The sequence below is a fragment of the Ranitomeya variabilis genome, chromosome 6, assembly GCF_051348905.1.
Source record: "Ranitomeya variabilis isolate aRanVar5 chromosome 6, aRanVar5.hap1, whole genome shotgun sequence".
Taxonomy (NCBI): domain Eukaryota; kingdom Metazoa; phylum Chordata; class Amphibia; order Anura; family Dendrobatidae; genus Ranitomeya; species Ranitomeya variabilis.
In genome coordinates this window covers 101,772,320-101,790,267 of record NC_135237.1, presented here as the reverse complement: position 1 = coordinate 101,790,267, position 17,948 = coordinate 101,772,320, and the positions used below count along the sequence as shown (strand labels likewise).

Below are 17,948 nucleotides of genomic sequence, written 5' to 3'. Positions count from 1 at the left end.
CCTCACGATTGGTTCAGACTGCAGCCCTTTCCCTCCTCCTGTAGCTCTGCCTTCTTATATTGGCTTCCCTACATAAATCATCATTGGAAAGTCAGTACACGGAGAGCAGATCTCTATAACAGCAGGGGCAGGATAATTATACATTAACTATCAATACAAAATAAACAGATAACAGGTAATTTCAGCATATACACAGGGGGGAAAATAAGTATTTGATACACTGCAGATTTTGCAACTTTCCCACCTACAAAGAATGGACAGGTCTGTAGTTTTTATTGTAGGTGCACTTCAAATGTGAGAGACAGAATCTTAAAAAAAAAAAAAAAAAAAAATCAAGTTGTATGATTTTTACATAATTAATTTGCATTTTATTGCATGAAATAAGTATTTGATACAATAGAAAAATAGTACTTAATATTTGGTACAGAAACCTTTGTTTGCAAAAGAGGTCAGAAGTTTCCTGTAGTTCTTGACCAAGTTTGCACAAACTGCAGCAGGGATTTTGGCCCACTCTTCCATACAGATCTTCTCCAGATCTTTTAGGTTTTGGGGCCCTCGCTGGGCAACATTGCGTTTCAGCTCCCTCCAAAGATTTTCTATTGAGTTCAGGTTTGTAGACTGACTAGGCCACTCCAGGACCCTGAAAAGCTTCTTGCGGAGTCACTCCTCAGTTGCCTTGGCTGTGTGTTTTGGGTCACGGTCATGCTGGAAGACCCAGCCGTGACCCATCTTCAATGCTCTTACTGAGGGAAGGAGGTTGTTGGCCAAAATCTTGCGATATATGACCCCATCCATCCTCCCTTCAATACGGTGCAGTCATCTTGTCCCCTTTGTAGAAAAGCACCCCAAAGTATGGTGTTTTCCCCACCATGCTTCACGGTTGGGATGGTGTTTTGGGGGTTGCATTCATCCTTCCTCCTCAAAAAAAACGGAAAGTGGAGTTGATACCAAAAGGCTTCTGTGACTTGAAACCCAGATGTGTGATCCAGCACACTATGTGCTGAGAGGGGTTAATCGACCATTTTAACGGTTGGGTTTTTGTGAACCAACATAGATTGGGTGGGAGGTTGTTCACCTTATCTCCACCCCATGGTGTGGTGTTTAAATAGTCAGCCTTCTGAGGCATTCAGTGTTCAGTGGGTGAGCTCCAGAGAAATGGTTGTGTGTTAAACTCTTAGTTGTTATATCCTGAGTGTGCGGATCCCTGCAGAGACTGTATACAATTTTGTTTTGTTTTCCTGTTTTGCTCGAAGGGCCGTGTTTATTTTCACTTCACATTGGTTTATGTCACATGTATAATAAACCAGCTGAAGATCTGAAGAGACACTGTACCTACCTCCGCGTGCAGCCGAGTGCCGATAGACCACACTGTGATAAAAACTATAGACATCTCCATTCTTTGTAAGTGGGAAAACTTGCAAAATCAGCAGTGTATCAAATATTTATTTTCCCCACTGTGTATATATATACACACACACACACACACACATACATGGGGAAATGACTCTTAGTAAGGGGTGCCAAGAGTGTTGTGTCCTGTCGGATGTAAGAGATTTTAATTCTGTTGCCAAGTTTTGTCTATATTGTCAAGATATAGTGTTACTTTCAGATATTGCTGTTTTAGTTGGCTCTTTAGACTTAATTAATATTTTCCAGCTGTGATTTATCCAACACATGGTCATGGAAAAAAATATGTTTGCCTGCTAAGAAACTAAAAAAAAATAAAACAAGTATAATAAAAAACACAAATGCGTAAAAGCACATTCCCTCAATGAGATATGCTTAACCTCAAGGTCAAAGTAGTTTTGACAGTGCATCTCTTTGAATGGGGGTTGTTGATCCCAGTAGTCAAGGACACAAGATGATTGTATCAAACACATAATTGACTACAACACAGCTTATTTTTCTGCTGCAGTCATGGACCACTAACTATAGGATCTCTGCATTTTTCCCAATTGTGATTTAAAGTGAGAAAAGGCAGAATGCAAGGTCAAACAACAAGATCCATGCCAGGCACAATGAATTCTCAAAGCAAAATTGTGTGTAAAAAAGAAAAACAATAATGATAATAAAAAAAAGTCCTAAACAGAAGCAATCTATGGTAGATAAAGTCTTGAATGAAGGACGTTAAACAAATGCCAGAAGACCAATCAACGTCTATCTTATATATAGAAGTATAGGCTGACTTGTGGTGAACCTGAGAAAATACACTAGTAAAGTGCATAATAGGAGAATATAGGGTTAACACCTTAGATCAGGGGTCCCAAACCTGTAGCTCATTAGAAACATGTGGCTCATGGTGGTCTGCCAGCTCAGGTGCATTAACTTCATGTCTAGCACCCCGGTATGAAGATCACATCTCAAAATGGTGAATTTTGTGAGTGGCCCTGCACAGAAGAGCAGATCTGCATGCACGTATACTGGTCTTTGGGGTTTAGAGATTATATAAGTATGGTAGGCTGGAGACATGATGATGCTACCTGTCAGAGGAGGTGCATGAAGCTGAATCAGGCAGTGTGTTGGGAATACTTGATGGGAGAATAGTGAATGGGGGTATTGTGGGAATCCCTGGCTCGGGGTATATGGCTTTGGGGTGAGTTCTGTGGAAAATCTTTGGTGATCATTATAACCGTAATGGGGGCTCTGGTTGCCGCTACTGTAAGGGGACGGGAGCTGGATGTGGCTCGCGACTCGCTCTCAGGGCTGAATGTTGCTCTCAAGGTCAGAAAGGTTGAAGACCACTGCCTTAGATCATGGGAAAAATGTTTAGAATTGAGAGTCCTCAGTGGTTGATACCTTTTAATGGCTAACTGAAAAGATGGTAACAAATTGCAAGCTTTCGAGACTACTCAGGTCTCTTCATCAGATATAGACCAATACAAATTCAATTGCAATTTGTTACCATCTTTTCAGTTAGCCATTAAAAGGTATCAACCACTGAGGACTCTCAATTCTAAACATTTTTCTATCTACTGGCTAACACGGTACCAAGATATATATCCTTCTTAGATCATGGGAACATTAATAAGCAGTAACTGACATTTCTTCTCATATGAGTGTAGCTGTAGATTTGTAAGGGGGAATTGGACGGAGGGAAGCTTTATCACCCTATACAAATAGAAGTGATTGCCTTGTTTCAGCGTTTAATAGTATTTGTGTGTGATCCAATGTAAAACAGCTTATAGGTAATAGTAACTACTGTAGCAGGTACCACTAGAAGCCATATAAAAGACGCTGCTAGCAGGAAGTGAGTCAGAGTGAGTCTCCAAGAAAGTAGTGTGCTCCTGCACAGGATTTCACTTGCATTAAAACCTTCTTTATTGAAAACACATTAAAAAGTTCAAGCAGCAAATGATATAACAAAATCCTGCAAATACATCATCTGGTAGAGATAAGCACTCCCGACAAGTTAGTTTGAGAAGAAGCTAGAGGCATAAAACGGCCCGAAAAAACGGAGACCCACCAAAGTCTGACTATAATGCTGGTACTTGCAGCAGGCTTCAACTCAGGCCTTGAGAGACACACAAGAGGAAATGGGAGATTATAGAGGGAATAAACCGTAAATGTTTATGGACTTCTTTAGTTGAAGCAGAGAAGGCAATGTTGTGATTTTGTGGTCTTTTCCGTGAGTCACTTATGTGTGGTGTTCATGCTGTGCTATGCCATGACCCATCAAATTAGCTGTTCAGCAACCTGTCATGGATCTACACAAACAAAGTCTAGGCCAGTTCATAGTTAGCATGGGAGGCCTTGAGACCATTGCCTCAGAGTTTACGAACGACAAATGTACTGCAGTCTATATAGGTTTGGGTATTACCACAGCGAGGCAGATGGCTGAGGAAAGTGTTCTCCATATTGAAGATCTGTGTGGGATTTCATCCCTGAATGAGGCCAACACTGAGAGACTGTGTGCTGTTTGTCATAATTTCAGTCCTGAGAGAAGCTGAACACTAGGACTTAGTGGGCTTCCAAGATGTGGGAAGTGATAGTGAGATCAAAAGTAGGCTAAGTAAAAGAACCAGCCCTCGAAGCAAGAGACTACTACACTGTGGAAAATGTGCTACCCTGTAGCCTGAAAGGTGGCCGAAGGTGTTCCAGTCATGTAAGCATGTGGACTGGCTGAGAATGGTGGGAAAAGAACAAATGGTGCTTTTAATGGAAAGTGGGTTGAGGGAGAAACCATTATTTTGTGTACAAAGAAAGAACAACTAGTTCACTGCATGTTACAGGGTGAAGTTAACCTGTGACAAATTATAGTTGGTCTGTTAATATTGAACTGTGTAATGCTGAAATTAATTCATGCAGAGTACAGTTCATTGTGTACTGTGATCATGCTGTTACTGCAAGTTTATGTGAGTCGTTCTTACAGAAGCACCTCCATGAAAATTTGTATTGGCTAAACCTCTGACTGAATGTTTAGTGTAGGTGCATTAACATACTAACAGATTGCCATCCTGCCCGGTACACAGAGGGTAGTGTGATCCGGCAAGTCAGGATAGCAGTTACGTGACCCAGAAGATTGGAGTGGTGCAGGAAACCAGGTAAGACAGCGATCGGAGAGTATATTAATGCACCTACACTATATTACATATACATCCACACAGGTTTAGCCAATAAAAAAATGTAATAAAAATGCTTCTTTAAAGTGAAAGTTCTTGCTTGTAAAGTACACCATTTCTTTAAAGAAGCAGTCCCATTACACTTTCTTTTTGGCGAAATATGGCAATCTGGAACCCTATTCTTATAACAGGGGTGCAAGGACCACAATGACATACTGAACCAATCTCAAGGGCCACAACAAATTTAAAAGGGTACTTCTATGAATACATCATCAGAACCAAGAGGAGAATTTGGAGAGATTTTGCTTAAAGGGAACCTATCACCCCGTTTTTTAAAAATTAGATAAAAATAGTGTGAAATAGGGGCAGAGCTGGGCTTTACATTACTGCCTTTTTGGTGCCTTTACACCCCCGTTAGGCTGCCGAAGTACCTTTGTGAAGTGGCCGTTTTCTGCTGTCACTCAAGTTGGTCAGGTCGGATGGGCGTGGTCACAGCGCTGTTTCTCCCCCAGATCAGGCTCATCATTACGTTGGTGGCGTAGTGGTGTGCGCATGTCCAAAGAGAAGATCCGCTGCCCAGGAGATTCAAAACAGCGCGGTCTTCGCTATTCGCCGTTTACCGGTGGGCGCGGCCATCTTTCCTGTGGCCGCGCGTGCGCAGATGGAGCGCTCTGCTGCCCGGGGCTTCAGGAAAATGGCCGCCGCGATCTCCATCTGCGCACGCCCGGCCACAGGAAAGATGGCCGCGCCCACCGGTAAACGGCGAATAGCGAAGACCGCGCTGTTTTGAATCTCCTGGGCAGCGGATCTTCTCTTTGGACATGCGCACACCACTACGCCACCAACGTAATGATGAGCCTGATCTGGGGGACAAACAGCGCTGTGACCACACCCATCCGACCTGACCAACTTGAGTGACAGCAGAAAACGGCCACTTCACAAAGGTATTTCGGCAGCCTAACGGGGGTGTAAAGGCACCAAAAAGGCAGTAATGTAAAGCCCAGCTCTGCCCCTATTTCACACTATTTTTATCTAATCTTTAAAAAACGGGGTGATAGGTTCCCTTTAAGTTCTGCTTCATAAAATACCGTGTGAACATATGCTAATTTACGCAATGAAACTGAAGACTGGGCGCATGTTAGGAGCTATTAACACCTATGATAAAATGGATGTACTGTAATACTCAATACAACGATCACAAAAGGTCCCCTTGACCGTACAGGGCTATTGCAGGTGTGAAAAGTTGGCAGCTACTTTAGGCGCAACCTCTGAGTGGTCCTGAGGAGTAACATACAATCTTTAGCACTGGTGATGAGTTTAACTGCTCAGGAAGGGACGTGTAAAGTTAAAAGGAATCGGTCACCATTATTACACGATCTAAAGCTGGGGAGGATGGTGCCTGGCACTAACACAGAACAGGAGAAATTAAAGGGAACCTGTCACCACCAAAATCGATGATGAGGTAAGCTCACCGTCATCAGGGGCTTATCTACAGCATTCTGTCATGCTGTAGATAAGCCCCCGATGTTACCTGTAAGAGGAGAAAAAGAGGTTAGATTATACTCACCCAGGGGCGGTCCCGCTGCGGTCCGGTCCGATGGGTGTCTCAGGTCCGCTCCGGAGCCTCCTATCTTCATTACATGACGTCCTCTTCTGATCTTCACGCCGCGGCTCCGGCGCAGGCGTACTTTGTCTGCCCTGTTGAGGGCAGAGCAAAGTACTGCAGTGCGCAGGTGCCGGGCCTCTCTGACCTTTCCGGCGCCTGCGCACTGCAGTACTTTGCTCTGCCCTCAACAGGGCAGACAAAGTACGCCTGCGCCAAAGCCGCGGTGTGAAGACCAGAAGAGGATGTCATGGAATGAAGATGGAAGGTGCTGTACCGGACCTGAGAAGCCCACCGGAGTGAATCCACCCCTGGGTGAGTATAATCTAACGTCTTTTTCTCCTCTTTCAGGTAACATCGGCGGCTTATCTACAGCATTCCAGAATGCTGTAGATAACCCCCTGATGCTGGTGGGCTTAGCTCACCCTCGATTTTGGGGGTGACAGGTTCCCTTTAAAGTTATGTTTTTCAAACAAATTGTTTTTGCTTCTCTCTCAGCTCTGCTGTATTGTAACAATATTGCAGCCCTGCCTGCCTGTGAGCTGGAACCTGCAGATGTGTCATGTATATTCACACCCAGCTCTGCTGTAAGATCCAGAGAGCAGAGTGCCGCCATTACACATCACACAGGGGTAACTCCACTTCATGTAAAATAAGCTTTGGAGGCTGGAGGCAGAGTTATCTTCCAGGCAGCATTCTCTTCTGAGTCTGGAAGAGGTCATTTATATAAAGTGATAAAAGATGATTTCTTAACAACAAGACATCTGATATGAGGCAAACCTGTATGCCCATATTAATAGTTTAGATAGGTCAAATGTGGTGACAGATTCCTTTTAAGTTTAGCAATGTCCAACTACCCTATACCTTTCAGTGTATTTTATAATGCATAAGATTGCTCATATAGTGCTATCATATTCCGCAGCGCTTTACATACATTATCACTGCCCCCGATGGAGCTCACCAATCTGGATTTGACCCCAGCGCTGCAGTGCTAACCGCTGAGCCACCCATGCTGCCCCTCCTATAATGAAGACTTGTATTAACTACTACAATCTGTAACATTTCTTTAATAAACAATTTACTTATTTTTACAGATTTTCCCAAGATTAAATAAAGTAAAATAATAATACACTCTCCTTTCTTACATTGGCTTAATAAACGCAGTGTTATGCTGTGTTTTGGGGTAAACCATTGTGTGACTACCTAGAGCAGCTCACGTCATTAAATTGGAAACACCTGATGCTCATTACAAAAAATATGCACATTCAATAGCTTTTTCCTGAATTGGCTATGCTTGAATTAATGTGTGTAGGAGGAATTCTGGTTTTAAAGGGGCTCTCTTTGAATGTTAGAGCAAAGAGGAAAAACAAAGAACCACTGAGCGCTGCTGGAAAGGCTGTCAGTTTATGGAGATATATATATTTTATATATATCACTTCATTGTGTCTATGTGTTTCAGCACTGAATGCTTGTTCGGTGTTGAAACGCGTAACATCAAGTATATATACTGTGTATCTGCCTCTAAACAACCGTTCTTTCCTGTAGTGCCTGGTAGCATCTTGTTTTTTGGTTATACTGTACTGCAGTCACGGCATGTCACAACAGGACTATTTGTGGTCACCTGGCAGCTAATAGATCTTCCACAGACAGGCTTAATGCAAGCCACTCCATTTAGCACATCCCAGGGGTTGCCCCGGCCCTCTCCCTTTAACTCCTTTACAGGTATCTGGATTTACACAGGGACCAAATGCTGTGCTGGGGCCATAGAGTCTACTGCAGCCTGGTGGAGCAAGCTGGTGGTAAGAAGGGTCGTTACGTGGGTTCAATACAATAAGGTAATGTGACAAATAAAAACAGATAGTAAGCAGATGGTCTAAATACAAGCCAAGGTGGTCGGAGAATAGGATAAATCAGGACAATACAACAGGAGCACAGAACAAGCCTATAAACCAGGTAAGTAGAACTATTTACTGCCAGAGGAAGATAGAGCTTCAGGCGTTTAAATAGCTGACAATCCCAGTCAGGGTTCTCAGGAAGGAGTGATCAATACGAGACTAAAATGAACCCTATAGCTTTTGAATTAAGCCACACCAAAAGTCCCAGGAAGAAAAACAGGACTGTCACTGTCAAGTTTTTCTAGCAACAAAGGCGCACTACTGCCCAAAGGCCACAGTGGAAAACAGAGGAGACACAAATCTCCATAATTGTTATACTTCAATGGTCATTGTGCATAACTGGCACCAGGAGCAGCAGCAGCTGGTTTACATCTTAAGAACTTACAGATAGAGGTGTGCTTTTTCTAAACACATATCACCAAGCTGAGCACTTCAACTTACTCTTACTGTTACTTAGGTTTCCTAAAACCTCTACACTATGAAGGGATGCTTTTTCATCTTTGTTTCCTGCACATATGTAGGAAGATGTGCTCCCAATGGATATCATAATCATATACTGGAGATTCATGGAGTGGTGAGGTAAGAAGAGACTGCTCACACTGATCTCTAACCTTGTTAGATCCAATACTGAAGATACCAGGGGTACTAAGACTAGAAGAGGTTGCTCACATTGCTGTCCAGCCAATCTTTCTGATCTAATACTAAACTTATCAGGGGGCTTCGGTAAGTAGAAGACACTCACACTGCAGTCCACACTGTCCAGCTAATAATACTAAAGATACCACGGGTGCTGAGGTAAGAAGAGGCTGCTCACACTGCTGTCCTCCTTGTCTATCTGATCTAATACTGGAGATACCAGGAGTGCTGAGGTAAGAAGAGGCTGCTCATACTGCTGTCCTCCTTGTCAATCTGATCTAATACTGGAGATACCAGGGGTGCTGAGGTAAGAAGAGGCTGCTCACACTGCTGTCCTCCTTGTCTATCTGATCTAATACTGGAGATACCAGGAGTATTGAGGTAAGAAGAGGCTGCTCACACTGCTGTCCTCCTTGTCAATCTGATCTAATACTGGAGATACCAGGGGTGCTGAGGTAAGAAGAGGCTCACACTGCTGTCCACCCTGTCTATCTGATCTAATACTGGAGACTGGGAGATGCCAGCAGAGGATCTTGATGATTTGCCCAAGTGCATTCAGTGTGGCAGAACATTCCACAGACAAACATTAATAACCAACAGCCAACAGTGTAAGTGCGTGTATTTCTGTGCATAGCACTCATACTCAATACTGACTGAATCAAAATGTTTTGAAAAATTTGTTTATATTTTTTCATCATTTGCATATCCTGTGATTTCCATAATTCCACGGCTTTTCCTTTTTGGTGCTGCAATTTCAAATGTTATGGAGTGAAATACTTGAGATACAAGGGCTGCTTAAGTAAGAAGAAGCTGCTCACACTGCTGTCCACCTTGTCTTTCTAACTACTAAGTGACAACTGTGAGCTGGAGATAGATGGTCAGTAGATGGTCTAGGTTAGCTCAAGGTCATAGCAGCTACTTTGCAAACAATGCGGTGTTATTTTATTTAGCTTCTATAAAGGAATCGGCAATGGAGGAACCAAACAGAGCTACCAAAAGAGATGAGGGCAAACCCTAAGGGTATGTGCACACGTAGTTTTGAGCTCTGCGGAATCCGCACAAAGAATTGAAATGCTGCGGAATGTAACCCGCAGCATTTCCGCGCGTTTTTTTCCGCAGCATGGGCACTGCGGATTGCGTTTTCCATAGGTTTACATTGTACTGTAAACGCATGGAAAGCTGCTGCGGATCCGCAGCAAAATCCGCAACGTGTGCACATAGCCTAACATGTGCACATAGCCTAACAGGTGACACTGCAAAGAAAGAACTCTCTTTCCATTTCACCTATTTTCTAATGATGTACAATAACAAGTTATATTGTGGTACCGTGTTACCCAGAAAAATCAATGTGAATACTTTACTGCCCAATGATGACAAAAAAAGTATTCTCGGAGTGATACCTTTATTGGCTAACCAGAAAATAATATATGTTTGCAAGCTTTCTCGCATCACCCCTCCCACCTCATGAACAAATGTTGTGCCTTTTTCTTATTAATTTATTTGTAATCCTGCCTGAAGAAGGAGCCTCTGTGCTCAAAGGTTGCAAACATATATTATTTTCTGGTTAGCCAATAAAGTATCACTCTGAGAATTCTTTTGTCATCATTGGGCAGAAAAGTATTTACATCTATTTTCCAAAAATGTCAGATCTTGCAACATATACGACGTTGAGTCACCTGTTTTATTAAGGGCACGCCATCTAATTTAGTTATGTATATACACAGTGGCGTAACTACAAAGTTATGGGCCCCGGTGCGAACTTCCAAATGGGGCCCCCCCGCCATACAATTCAATGTAACCCCCATAGAATACAATGCAGCCCCCCTCATAGTATAATGCAGCCCCTCCATACAGGGGCAGTGAGAAAGACACGAGCAAATGGTGATGAGGGGGCAGGGGAGAGGGCAAGGAAGACAGGCACAAGGGGACACATGGGGGCTAGGAGGCAGGGGAGAAGGTTACAAGGGGACTAGTGGGCAAGGGAGACTGACACAAGGGGACTAGTGGGCAAGGGAGCCTGACACAAGGGGCACACGGGGACAAGTGAGCAAGGGAGACTGACACAAGGGGCACACGGGGACCAGTGGACAAGGGGGACTGGCACAAGGGGACACAGGGACTAGTGGGCAAGGGAGACTGGCACATGGGGACAAGGGACACAAGCATAACGGAGACAGGCTCAAGGGGACACACGGCCCCCTGACCTGCCAGAGCCGCTTGCAGCTGCGACCGTGGTAGTTACGCCCCTGCCTCACACACACTACAGATATCACACACACACTACAGATATCACACACACACATCATACTACAGATATTACACACACACATACTACAGTTATCACACACACACTACAGATAACACACACACACACACATACTACAGATATCACACACACACACACACACCAGATACCAGCTCATATACACAACTCACAATCTCCTCTCTGGTACAGGGGTGGCTGATGTAAACCGGCTGCGGCTCCTCAGCTTCTCCTGACTAAAGCGGCTCTGTCCCGCACCTCCCCCCTGCTCTCGCCTTCTGTCCCGGGGTTATTTTGGCTTTCTCTTAAATACGATCTCATTCAGACGTACATGAGATGTATGAGGGGGGGAAAATACAGACTGAGAAGCTGTCTCATCGTGATGACTGGAGCTGCTTCCTGTCTCTCACGTGCCCCGGCTGCCCCCTTCCCCTAGATACGCCTCGGACTGTTGCCGTGCAGGAGGAATCTCCTGCACTGCAACATGGTGTTGGGTGCCAGCACAGCCCACACAGTGGTCTATCCAGCACAGCCCGCACAGTGGTCTATCCAGCACAGCCCGCACAGTGGTCTATCCAGCACAGCCCGCACAGTGGTCTATCCAGCACAGCCCGCACAGTGGTCTATCCAGCACAGCCCGCACAGTGGTATATAGAGCACAGCCCGCACAGTGGTCTATCCAGCACAGCCCGCACAGTGGTCTATCCAGCACAGCCCGCACAGTGGTCTATCCAGCACAGCCCGCACAGTGGTCTATCCAGCACAGCCCGCACAGTGGTCTATCCAGCACAGCCCGCACAGTGGTCTATCCAGCACAGCCCGCACAGTGGTCTATCCAGCACAGCCCGCACAGTGGTATATAGAGCACAGCCCGCACAGTGGTCTATCCAGCACAGCCCGCACAGTGGTCTATCCAGCACAGCCCGCACAGTGGTCTATCCAGCACAGCCCGCACAGTGGTCTATCCAGCACAGCCCGCACAGTGGTCTATCCAGCACAGCCCGCACAGTGGTCTATCCAGCACAGCCCGCACAGTGGTCTATCCAGCACAGCCCGCACAGTGGTCTATCCAGCACAGCCCGCACAGTGGTCTATCCAGCACAGCCCGCACAGTGGTATATAGAGCACAGCCCGCACAGTGGTATATAGAGCACAGCCCGCACAGTGGTATATAGAGCACAGCCCGCACAGTGGTATATAGAGCACAGCCCGCACAGTGGTATATCCAGCACAGCCCGCACAGTGGTATATCCAGCACAGCCCGCACAGTGGTATATAGAGCACAGCCCGCACAGTGGTATATAGAGCACAGCCCGCACAGGGATATATACAGCACAGCCCACACAGTGGTATATACAGCACAGCCCACACCGTGCTATATACAGCACAGCCCGCACAGTGGTATATATAGCACAGCCCGCACAGTGGTATATCCAGCACAGCCCACACAGTGGTATATACAGCACAGCCCGCACAGTGGTATATACAGCACAGCCTGCACAGTGGTCTATCCAGCACCACTGTGCGGTATATACATACCACTGTGCGGGCTGTAAAATAAAGAGGAGAAATCACGCTGCAGCCGATCACAGCTATGGGCCCCAGGGGCCCGAGCTCCTGCCGCACTGTGCCCCCGTACCTGTCCCTGGTGGTCGATGTAGTAGAAGTACTCCTTGGTTTGGGGGTCGGGATTCTGGCCCTGGACATAATGAAGGCTCCTGAGGGCCGGGGACAGGCGGCAGAGTCGGAGCCGCAGTGCGTGACAGGACATGGCTAGGACGGCCGCGGGTCACTATGGAAACAGGTGCTGCCACTTCCGGGCACCGCCGGAAACATGGGAACTGAAGAAAGCATCCGCACGCGAGAGCTGGAAGTGCCGGGACGCCTCACCAGTCTGTGTAGTGGGCGCGTCAGGGGCGTGACGGCGGATACAGAGAGCCACCCCCTGCTATGGAAGGGAGGAGCCGCTCTGCAGCGTCACTGAGCCTGCGCACTGCTGCTTATCTATAGATAGAAGTAAGTGACGGAAGTGTGCGGGAGCAGGAGGCGGACATAGTGCGGTGATCAGGGGCGTCTGACCTGCCGGCCCTGGGCCCCTGACCTAGCGGGCCCGGTCGCAATGGCGACCGCTGCGACCGCGGTAGTTACGCCCCTGTATATACACACAAATGTAAATACATACAAATGCTAGTTGCAGTGGATGCTTATTTTTTCTAATTCAACATGGTGGAAGACAAATCATTATATTCCAAACATGAATAAATCCAGTAAAGACTAGTGATGAGCGAGTGTACGCGTTACTTGAGAATTCCCGAGCACGCTCGGGGGTCCTCCGAGTATTTTTTAGTGCTCTGAGATTTAGTTTTCTTCGCCGCAGCTGAATGATTTACAGCTACTAGCCTGCTTGATTACATGTGGGGATTCCCTAGCAACCAAGCAACCCCCACATGTACTTATGCTGGCTAACAGATGTAAATAATTCAGCTGCGGCGAAGAAAACTAAATCTCAGAGCACTAAAAAATACTCGGAGGTCACCCGATCGTGCTCGGGAAATCTCGAGTAACGAGTACCGTATATTCGCTCATCACTAGTAATGACCAGTTAATAATGCAAGATACCATTTCAAACGTATTAACTCATTAACACCTTTGGACCGACTTCGATGTTATATTTACTATGTGCTTTTAGCAAATTAAAATTGAAGTTTCTCTTTAAGTGGCGGGTGCTAATTTGTTGGAAGTCTGTTCTAATTACAAAGACAGGCCAACAAGACAGAATGCGCTCTCCATACAAAGCGTAAGGCAGGAGCAATTATCCTACAGGTTCATCAGCTAGACTTCAAAGCCCGAGAGATCTTTTCACAGGATGGCAAGAAGGGAAAAAGGACAGTGACAATTAATACAGGACCTATACTGCATACAAAATACGGCCCAATGTCAGACAATACTAGAAGGACTTTAGGCTCTGAAACAATAGCGGAATTTATCAGAAAACAAGTATCCCAGTAAATTAGTATTTCTAGACAAATGCGTCCAATCACAGGACCAAACCAACAGATCATTTGAAGCACAGTGTAATGCGGCATGTCACTTCCCCTCGTATCTCCACGCGGTAAAGCAAGTTTGATGATGCAGCAAACACACATAATATAGATTGTCCTCCAAACTAAATCATTAAAATTCCATGTGCAAAGAGTCACAAGCACAAAGTGACAAGCAGTATTATTTAGCCATAGCCGCCAGCGGGCACTGCCTATGTCACAGGGGAACAAGCTGTCAGCGCAAGCAGGATTTAGTCACCGTAGGCATGCGGTGTTTCCCTTGTATGTGTGGTAATACAGACTATTAACCATCTTGCAGTTCAGTGATGAGCACAACATTAATTTTCTAGGAAGGATGGTTTTTAAAATAATTACATGCAACATAGTATTTTTTTTAATTAAATTGGTTAAAACAGAACTGTGTGATTGGCATCATAGTCCAGGCACAGGCTTCCAGCAGCAATTTTTTTTTAAATTCTAGTAACGATGTTCACATTTCATAAAGTGATATGCCATCACTTTGTGGTCATGTTCACATGACCGTATTTTTTTGTGAAAAAAAAAGTGACAGCAATAGGACCAATGTTATTCCACTGGGATGTTCAGATGACATTTATTACTTCACACACCGAATATCCATGTGAAAATAATCACAGTATGCATTCGTCTCTTTGGACTTCAGATGAGACCTGCCTATTGTTAGGATAATGAAGGATAATGAACTCACTTGGGTAAATAAATAACATTCTAAAAATTGACCCCGCCGGTTCCTGTACAGAATAGAGATTCTGACCCCGTAGTCCTTAGTGGTTCCTGCGTGAGCGGAGATAGCCCAAACCACAGACTAGACTATGGCAACTCGGATCTATGCTGCCTGAAAGGTTGTTGAACCCTTGACTTTCCTCCTAAAGAACCAGAGGGCAGAGCAGAGTGCAAATTACCTACACAAGGGAAAGTGTGCTGAAATAGAAAGATTCCAGAGCGAGTAAAACAATCCACAAAATAGGAAATAAAGGATTAAGAATGTACTGCTAGAGAATATGCTACTTACTTCCTAAAAAGAAACAGAAGATAGGTGCAGGGTAAAGAACAAAAACAACAGAGAGATAAACCCTAGCTGGTCTTTCGCTGACTGGCTTAAACTCCAGCAGTTTGGCTGGACATCCAAATGAGACCATCACCAGCAGGAAATGCCATCAGGGAAAAAAGTATACAACGCTGCACTCGAAAGGTGATCGGGCAGACAAATGAGTAAATGAAAACACCTAAAAAGACTGGAACATGGATAACAGAAACCAAACACCTGGAGAAAAGGTGTTTCTGCTGCGGCTCGGCGGACAAAGAAGCCAACCACAAAGCACAAGCTCAGGGGTTCAACCTCAGATGCATGACACCTATCGAAACCTATGTGTACGCAGAAAAATCGTACAGATCAACTGTAATGCATGCGATTTTTACAGATACACTGCAATTCTTTAACACAGGAAACTATTTTTGCTCTTTTAATAGCCGCTAACGTATAAAAACAGATGCCGTGTGGAAGACAATACAGATGAGGAAAAAAAAAAAAAATTACCATTTTTTTTTCCTGGATGAAAATGTAACTTTTTTTTATGCTCGTCTGGACTCAGACTGTGACTGGCTGGAGGAGTATGACTATGGGGACCCCCCATTGACCCCTGGAATGAAAGAAGACAAAACATCAGTTCATTTTTTTCCCTCCTCATTGGCTCTCTCGGCTACATGCCATTTCGGCATCAGAAATAAAAAATCAGTTAAAAGGAGTTGTCTTATCATAAATATGAAAAAATGCAGAATTTCTAAAACTAAGGAATTTTGTAATTAACGTGTTATTAGAAATCCTACCTGCTCTCAAGAGCAGAGGTATTCTTTAACTTATTGTTGCCGAGATTAAAAACCACCACCAGTCTATAAGTTGTGGCCGGTCTACAAAGCACGGAGTGCAGCACTTACAAGGGCTTTACTATAGAGCTTGGCAAGTGCTGCACTGGCCACATCGCTGGATGCAGGAAGCAGTGAGACTAGGGAGCAGGGAGCAGCGAGACTGGGCTATTCATATATCCCTGGAGCGGACATCTACAGTTCCTTTTAGCAGGATCCTCCCATAGGAGACCTTGCTTTGAATGTCCTGTGTCAACAGTGATTACATTAGTTCAGGCTTATTTGGGTTTTTTTTTTGTAGGATTTTGGCTGTCATCCCCAGATTTCACAACACAAACATTATTAAATAGACCTCTTTGACCAGATGAGGCTGATAAACTTACATGGAATTGCTATATAATACGGATATTAAAATTACTATTTTACGACACCAGGACTCATAAAATGCTCATTTTAATAATGGAAAATTGAAAAGAAAAAAAAATTCATACAGCCATTGTAACACTGACAAATAAGCACAACAGCCTCATCAGGTTTAAGATCTAATTAATAATGTATACAGTTTATATGGTTAAATCTGGTGACATTTGTTTGTTTAGATACTTTTCACATGATCTTTTTGGAGCTACTTAACCTCATGTCAAGCCCAATGACAAGTGATACTCCTATGCTGTTTTCTAAAGAGGAGGTTAATGTAAATGTCAATGTAATCAGTAAATTGGATAGGAAGACATTTTAAATGTTCATTTGAGTCCTGACCAGCTACGTTATTTCTTGTTTTACCTCAATTTTGGCCATAATCACGGGATGTAATGTAATAAAATATATAGAATAAATGGCATGGAACATGCACATAGTAGCAGAAATGGGAAAGGATGCAGCATAAATAACAGTAGGATAGTGATTTATGGCATGCTGTGAATGCACTTCAATTCCAATCTATTAAGAGCAGAAGGACAGTGTAAGAAGACCGCTATGTAAAGCACTAGAAGGCATTCAAACATTGACTAATTGGCTGTACAGAAGTGACTATAATACCAAAGGTGCTAATGCAGTGGCAGACATGTTCCATTTTTCAGCCTGAGGCACCGGCCCAATTCACAGCGTTCTGCAGTCGCCCGCTAAGGGTTAACAATGTAGGGTTATTCTGCTTGGGAATAAAAGCGTCAAGAAGAAAAATAGCATCTGAAAATGTCTGATCACTGTTACTGTAGCCGTCAAATATAAGAATTGTTGCACAGAATAGACTGGAGAACTGCAATGTAGAATTTCCCCTTGGCAAAAAAGGCGAAACGGTCATCCTGGACATTCCCATGGACTTCTAGCAGTTCTATATATATGGCAGCTAGAAAGTATTTCCGTTTCATTTGTTATTTCAGGTAACGTAGAAATGAAGATGTGAGGGACGGACATCTATGTTACACAATACTGATAGTCTACGTCATAGAAAAACAGCTTAATCCTGTAAAGAAAAATGAGCCATCATTGTTACTGGCCCAGAACCAAGGGAGGAAATATCTAGAGGGTTTTTTGCGCCAGTAACCTTGTCTGGTAAAGTGATCTCCCGCAGAATATAGCCCACATCCAAAGCTTACACACTGCTAAGAGCAACAGGGTCATGAATGACATGATAATATTTCCGTCATGACCAATCCTAGACACACTGTCACTTAAAATAGAAAGTAAGAAAAAAATACAGCACTGACCAAACTTCATGAACAAATCTCTTATTTAGAAAAAGATCATACCCATGAGAGAGGGGAATAGGGTAAATGACCAAGCAAAGGCCGTTTCGCACTCATTCGTGCTTCCTCTAGGGCAGTGTTCCCCAAGTCCGGTCCTCAAGAGCCACCAACAGGTCATGTTTTGAGGATTTCCTTAGTATTGCACAGGCGATGGAATTACTGCCTGTCCAGGTAATGCAATTATCACCTGTGCACTACTAAGGAAATCCTGAAAACATGACCTGTTGGTGGCTCTTGAGGACCGGACTTGGGGAACACTGCTCTAGGGCTAGAGGAAGCATAAATGAATGTTAAATATCTGTCA

The 17,948-nt window shown here is 44.4% G+C and overlaps 1 protein-coding gene across 1 annotated transcript in view; it reads right to left on the bottom strand.

Moving 5' to 3' along the window:
* PLCL2 (phospholipase C like 2) overlaps positions 1-17,948 on the bottom strand; it is a 252,402-nt gene that overhangs the window by 187,953 nt on the left and 46,501 nt on the right. The gene's annotated exons all lie outside the window — the stretch shown is intronic.